Genomic DNA, 8274 nt, shown 5'->3' on the forward strand with positions numbered 1-8274 from the left:
ACATAGCGGATCCTACACATGTTCTGGAGGAGGATGATGTGCAGGTGCGCGAGGACTTGACAGTGGGAGTCGGACCAGTGAGAATCATGGATTCTCAAGTAAAACAGCTCAGAGGGAAGGAGATCAGAACGGTGAAAGTGCTCTGGGATGAGGCAACCCAGGAAATGACATGGGAGATGAAAAATGTCATGAGGAGGTCTTATCCTCATCTTTTCACTGGTAAGTTCTCTTTTTCGAGGACGAAAAATTTTAAAGGTGGGGGTAATGTAAGACCCGTGGAATTTAATTAATTAAATAAATAAATAATTAATAAATGTGGGTGGGAAAATCATTTATGGCATTAAATTATGGTTGGTATGATGTGAAAGAGTACTAGCTCAAATGGTTGAGAGTACTTTGGTTGTATGAGAGGACTTGGGTTTGAGTCCTATGTGTGTCCATTCTGTGTTAATTACTTATTATTGTTTCAATATTATGATTTGATCATGTTTCTTATAATATAATGCTTGAATTGCATTAGTTAGCATGAAACTTAAATTGGCTTGATGGTTTGGCATTATCTTGGCATATGCATGGTTGTGGTCTCAAACATTGTTGAGAACCCCAATTAAACTTTGTTTTACTATATTTTTAGTTTTGGCTTGAATTTTGAAAGGTTGAAGGGAACCCTAGCAAACATGGCAGCCAAGAGGGGCTGGAAAATAGTCCTTAATGAGTCATTGAATGTAATTTATATTAGACTTAAGTCATTTTCGTTTTGGGATGAATTAATTCCAATTAAGGAGCAATTGAGAAGGGAGAAAAGACAGTGAGAGAAGGGTTTGGAAAATTATCATTAGTCTGTGATTTTAAGAGTGAGAATTCAGAGAGGATCTGTGGTGTGTACGTGAATAGAAGGCATAATTGGAAGGGAATCCAAAGGAGGATCATAGGTGATCAAGAAGGAATTCATAACAACTCCAATTTAAGCTAAGGAAAACCAGGTTAGGGGAGCTGGACTCCAATTTTCTTATTCGTAATAATAATTATATGAGTAGTATGATAATTGGATGCATGCTTTCTGTTTAATTTTGCGTTTGTTTTTGATTTCTAGGAATTTTCCAGAAACCGCCTGGTGGGCTACATATAGCCGCCAGGTGGCTCATGCCAAAATTGAGTGTTCTTGGGTTCTCCCGAGGGACCGCCTGGCGGTGAAGCCCTGTACCGCCAGGCGACACAAACTTATAACAATTTCTGGGTTTCTCTGATGAATTGCCTGGCGGAGATGAATTTTCGCCAGGCGACGAAAGTCTGTTTGGCTTGATTTTGTGATTAGGTGCATTCTGGAAGGATTCTAATCGGGGAAGAATCAAGGTTTAGGGCTTACGAGATGATTAATGGGTTATTTTATTGAATTTCAGTATAAACGTTGATTATAATTGATGGAACAGTGATAGGGCTGGAAAGTGTAGAGATATCTGCTACTAGACTAATCGGTGCGGAAATTTTTAAAGAGGAATGGTAAGAGTTGAGTGGGGTTTACACTTAGGGATGTATATGAGTGATTTAGGGTGTGAACTAGGAGAAATTGGACAGAACGAAGGTTTAATTGTGATATTTAGGGGCTGTTACAGGGAGGAAGAATTCTGGAAAATCCAGAACTGATACGCATCGCCTGGCGGCATGAGGTTTACCACCAGGCGCTATTGCAGAGATTTTGTTTTCTTTGTGGCGATGCTGAATTATTTAGGATCTGTGATTTTGGAAATGTGGGAATGTTTTATTGTATGTAAGTGTAGAGTAAATGTAGGATAGCAAGCTTAGTAAACGACATATGCAAGTGAATGGTAAGAATCTAGTACCAGGAGCTTGTTAATGAGATATAGAATAATGCAGAAGTTGTTATAAGTGTTCACTAAGTGGGCTGTTATTGAGGGAGACATGTAAAGTTAGAGTTAAATGAGAACTAGCAAAGAAATATGGTAGTAAATTCATATGTGATGGTGCTTTTGGACTAAAAAGGGATGGACAGTATGAATATGACACTTTAGGGTGTGCTGACTTAGCCTATAGTTTATAATTAAGTGATGGTAAGGAAAAAGGGAAGTAAGGATCGTAAATTAAGATGGTGAGACCCAATTCGGTAGGCTAAGTCGAGGGAAGGAGTTTGGAAAAAGACATCAAGGCGCTAAGACATTTTTAATCAGAACCAGGCAGTTCTGGTATAGCGCCTAGCGGTAGGAACGGTTCCGCCAGGCGATACCAAGGGCATTACAGAATAATAGAGAGAGCGATGCCTGGCGGTCGAGTCTGTGGCGCCAGGCGATAGATGGCCAATAGTGGGTCACTGGTACGTGGGCGCCTGGCGGTGAGGGCAGTTCTGCTAGGCAGTACCTGCAGCAAGAAGGGTTTTGAGACGTTGTGCGCCTGGCGGTACGCGACACCTGCCAGGCGGTCTGGGAGCTGGCAGCGCCTGGCGCCACATGTCCCCCGCCAGGCGATTTATACTACTGCAGCTTGGAATTTTGATTTCGTATGTGTGGGCTACAAGGCTTCTAGTGGTGCTTTAAAGGTGGGATTGTTGGTGTTCCTTGAGTTGTGGCTCGGAACGTATCCCTTGAGTTGTGGCTCGAGATAGGGGTTAAGCACGTGGTATTCCTTGAGTTGTGGCTCGGAATAGCATCTCTTGAGTTGTGGCTCGGGATGGCGGATGAACACGAGGAACCCTTGAGTTGTGGCTCAGGTTGGCGAGTGTTGCCGATATAAGTGTGCTGGTTGTGGCCAGTACGGATGGGTCCAGATAGATTGCCCTCCTCAGTTGTTGGCTGACGAGTTTTGTAGTCTTGGGACGATGCGAACTATGTTCGTATATGGGAACTTAGGGATGTCAACGGGGCGGGTAGGGTACGGGTAGTAGCTCCCCCATACCCTACCCGCTGGATAAATATTCGCCCCGTACCCATACCCATATCCGTCGGGTATCCATTATGCGGGTACCCGTCTATTTTTTTTATATCCATGGGTATCCACGGGTACCCGCAGGTATTTACAAAATTATTTAAAAAATAAATATTTAATCATAAATTTAAATAAAATAAAATACATTACTGTCATAAATTTTAAATAAAGTTCAAACAAACTCAAGTCCATACAAGTCAAAATAATTATAAAAATAAATATAAAATGATGGTTCAACACAATGGAAATTCTTTAATTTTTGATCAACAAGTCCACTTTCTCCGATTGATTCCTGAAAAATAATCAAATAATAAACCCCAAATGCCACGTGTCAATTATTCTTATTTTGATTCCATCATTTGACAACAAGCATACCATAAACGTCATTGTCTATATAGGGTTTGATGTATATGCCCAATTTCAAAGAAGGGAAAGAGAAGAATGTGAAGGGATGTACTTGGAAGAAGACAACGTACCAATATTTGAAGCCGAAAGAATGGAGACAAAAAAAGATAAAATGTGCAGCTTAGAAAATATTAGATCAGAATGTTTTTTACTAATATATATATATATATATATATATATATATATATATATATATATATATATATATATATATATATATATATTTGTGTGAATTAAAGTTTAGCGGGTACGGGTATCCACGGGTACGGACACTATGATACCCGTACCCGCCCCGTTAACATGCGGGTATGAAAAATACTCGTACCCGCGGGTAGCGAGTATCCATTTTTAATATCCATTTCCTATTCAATGCGGGTTTTATCCGCAAATATCCGCGGGTACGGATATTTTTGACATCCCTATGGGAACTCTACCTGGCGTTACAGTGTATGATCCGTAGCATTGTTTTTCGCACGTGCTCTATCGGTTGTGACCGATAGGTGTGGCAGCAAGTCACCTTGAAGTAATCACTATGAGAAGTGGAACACGAAAGTATGGTGTGATCATAATATCTGGTATTTTAAGGATGTTTGGACATGAGTGAATATAAATGTGCTTTATATGATGTATTGATTTTATATGTATTATTTGTTAAGCTCACCCTATCTGCTTGTGATTGGCGATGATCGTGTATGCGGTACACGGGAGCAAATGTTGTTGATGCAGGTGGCTCAGGTGAAGTTTAGTCGCGGAGAGGGGATAGATTCGGGGAAATCTTATGTTTTATTTTTCTTTAGTTTTGAGATCAGTTGTAAACCCTGATGGGTGCTATTATAACATTTGATTTTGGTTTTGGTGACTGATGGTCATGAACATTGTTTACTTATTTAACAAATTTTAAATTTTCCCGCATGTTGGGAAAATGGGGTATTATTAAATGTCGTGTTATTAATCTACTTCTTTATTTTATAAAAAATCAGTAATATCCTGACGGGATGTTACAATCAACATCATTTGCTCACGTATACCGCATATACAATCATCGCCAAACACAATCAGATAGGGTGAGCTTAATAGATAAAACATATAAAAATTGTATGCACATATATAATCACATTTATATAAGCAACACAATCATCCCAATGAATCTCATTCTTTTATCTCATAACATTGGTCGCCACCAGGTTATTCATGTTCTACATCTTCTAGTGATTACTTCTAGAGGACTTGCTGCCATACCTATCGGCCACAACCGATAAAGAACGTGCGGAAAACCATGTTACAGATCATACACTGTAACGTCAGATGGAGTTCCCAAATACGAACATAGTTCGCAACGTCCGAAGACTACCAAACTCGTCAGTCAACTACTAAGGAGGGCAATCTATCTGGACCCATCCATACTGGCCACAACCAGCACACTCACACCGGCAACACTCGCCAACCCGAGCCACAACTCAAGAGTTCCTCGTGTTCATCCACCATCCCGAGCCACAACTCAAGAGATGCTATTCTGAGCCACAACTCAAGGAATACCACATGCTTTAACCCCTATCTCGAGCCACAACTCAAGGGATACGTTTTGAGCCATAACTCAAGGAACACCAACAATCCCACTTTTAAAGCATCACAAAAAGCCTTGTTGATCACGCCTACAAAATCAACAACCCAAGGTTGTAGCAGCAAAATCGCCTGGCGGGGGACACATACCGCCAAGCGCTGCTACCTTCCAGATCGCCTGGCGGGTGACGCATACCGCTAGGCGCCAAGCGCCTTGTTACTTGTTGTTTCACCGTCACCGCCTAACGCATCATCCGTTATCGCCAAGGCGCCACATCCTCTGATGCTCACTGGAACTACAGTTATCGCCTGACGGTCTAAACCCATCACCAGGCACTTTATCAGTACTTGCACAGTTCTGGTATCTGAGTATTTCTGCGCATATTTGACTCATCACTGTAGACCTCAATACTCACATTGCCTTCCACCAATCTAGTTGACACTAGTGCAAAATTTCCTTTTTACCTCGCCTTATATGCCTCTGTTGGCCAGGAACCGAAGCATATAATGGCACGGTGGCATTTTTGCAATTCCAGCCAAGTTTTATGCATCGGTTCAGCTAACACCTAAAGCTAAAGAGAGCTATAGGCCTCGGTTCGCCCAAAACTGGTGCGAAAGAGAATTATATGCCTCGGTTCAACAAGACCCGAAGCCAAAAAGGGACTGCATTTTTTAAAAAGTGAACTAGTCGTTAGGTGTTTGGCCTCGGTCCAACAAGACCCGGTGCCAAAAAGGGGCATATGGCTTCGGTTGTTAAAGGAACCAAAGCCATAGGGTTTATTTAGGGTTTCAATTTCGCGAACCCCCTTCTTCTTCTCCACGCCTCTGCAACTCTTTCCTCTCTCTCTCTCAGCTGCTGCAAACCCAAATTTTTCTCCTCTGGTTCACGTGTGCAGGTGCTCTTTCTCTTCCTCCCTTTAATTTTAAAACCTTTTAAAAACACTATTTTTCCACAAACCCAAATCCCATATTCCCCTTTTCTTGTACGCGAACGCCGAACTACTCGCGTTTTAGGGTTTTCTTGATGCAGAGGTGCGTTGTTGTGTTTTTATGCTTGTGTGTTGGCACGATGTTGTTGTTCGTGAAAGGCGAACTCGATGGAGCTGTTGGCCATCGTGGCTTCAATGGTGGATTGTGTTTGACGACACTGCGTTGAGGGTTGCTTGTGCAGAGGCAATCTAGTGGCTTGCTCACAATTCTGTTAGGTTCGCGTTGGAGGCGATGTGTGGCTCGCGGTTTACTTTGCTGGCGCGTCTTGTTTCTAACGAGCTGTACTCTAGTGCGGTTCATAGATTCAAAGCCAAGGGTGCAATGGTTGGTTGTAACGATTTGGTGGTTCCATGGTTGTAACGTTGATGGTTCAACGAGGTGGTGCAATGGCTGGTTCTGGTCGTGTGGACTACGCGCCGACGACGCTGTTGTTCTATGCGTTGTTGCAGGTTGGTGGCGCAGTGGCTGAAAACAACTGGTGCGTGAAGATGGCTTCGGTTCTCATATACCCGAAGCAAAAAAGTTCCTCTATGGCTCCAGTTCCTTTGCAATCGAGACCAAAGGTTCTTCCTTCTAGTCTCGTCTCAATATGCCTCGGGTTTAAAACCGAGGCAAAATGACGAAAATAACCGGGGCCAAAAGCCCTTACTGCACTGGTGTGAATCGCTTTCCGAGTGGCTAACTTACTATCCAGATTCCTACTTCCATCTAAGTCCAACGGTCCAAGTGTACCAAAATTGGTTTTCTTAAGTAAACATTATTCATCACTTCATAACACAATGTGCTCACAGTGCTTATTCCTTAATATCATAATTAACTCAATACCAGATTCACTCTGTAGATCATGCACCCAAGTTAACCAAATAACAAGCAAGATACTCCATCGTAGGCCAAAGACACAACACTACTTACTCTTACTACCACTTATCTCTGCTGCCTCAACCCAAAGCAATTACACTTATTGTTTAGCAACAGGACCCTAAGTGATTCCTCCAAATAGCACCACCATTTTTTCTCCCTTACTATTAAACATATCTAAGGTCCATCTAAGTCTCAATTAGCCTCATATGCATTAAGAACATCTTCCACTTAGTAAATTATATTTATAGAAACCTATACCAATTGCGGTAATATTCCAGACCTCTACCACAATCTAATTATCATTAATTTCTATCAGCACCATTAAACCATTCTAATTCTTCCTAGTATAATTCACACATCAATCACCCTGGGTTTCTGTTCGATCACGTTTCCTAATAATAACTAGGTATTTACTTAGTTTTCACGGACCCAGTTTCTCCTAGGCACCTTCCAACCATGCATATTATTTAAACTGCGTTGGCGCCTAGCGGCTCTTTGCGTGCCGCCAGGCAGTGCATAGCCTCCTGGAGTTTTCCAGCACCTTCACAAACTCTAGCAACTCTCAACCTCGCGTCTTTGACAATTTCATCCCGTTTCCACTTGAAATCACTTATCATCATAAAGACTCGCATTCCTTTTACACTATTAACCTTTTCCAGCCCAATTACACCACGAACCTTCCTTAAACTACAAATCCCCAATTTTTCCAACCATGAAAGCCTTACTTTACTGTTTCATTGAATCACACACGTCAAATCAATCGCCATTTAACATTCAAACTCCCTTCAACGAGTAAACTTAGTTTTTTCCTCCGATCAAAAACAACCTATATCACATAAAACATTAAATTTGAGCCAATTTGCTCACGTTGCCTGGCGAGCCACTCGCTACCGCCAGGCGCTTCATACGACCCAACGAAAACTGGGGGAAATCACTATGTGTCACCTGGCGACTGGGAATATGCTGCCAGGCGGTTCCTTCTCCAGGAACCTAGAAACACCAAAACATGATGTGCCGCCTAGAGGCTATGCATAGCCCACTAGGCAGTTTCTGGCAATTTTCCAAAAACACAGAAATCCAAGCAAAACAAGTATCATTCATATTATTCACAATGTATAGCATGCGATTCAGGCTTAAAATAAACTAGAACATATAAAAACTCCCCTAACTTGGATCCTTTTGTGATTGAGTATTTTTCGGTAGATGTCTCGAATAGAGAAAACATGGGAGAAATTGGAAGCTAGGGCACACCCGATTGATTTTGATTGGAAGCTGCGATTGTCTGCGATTGGAAGAGAAATGAAGATTTGCAGAGAGCATAAGTCAGATGAGGTTCCGATTTGCACAAAGAGAGAGGCCATGCGGGTTCGATTAGTAGAAGGATCACACAAGTAGAAGAGGAATTTTGGGATACAAAATGAAAGCGCTCTAACTATATGAAATAATGAAATAAGAAAGGAAGGATTCTAGAAAAAAGAAAAACAAGGAGAGGGAAACAAAATTTACTGGGTGGATTAAGAA

This window comes from Vigna unguiculata, chromosome 11 (assembly GCF_037176805.1).
Source record: "Vigna unguiculata cultivar grain cowpea cultivar isolate G323 ecotype 2 chromosome 11, ASM3717680v1, whole genome shotgun sequence".
NCBI lineage: Eukaryota > Viridiplantae > Streptophyta > Magnoliopsida > Fabales > Fabaceae > Vigna > Vigna unguiculata.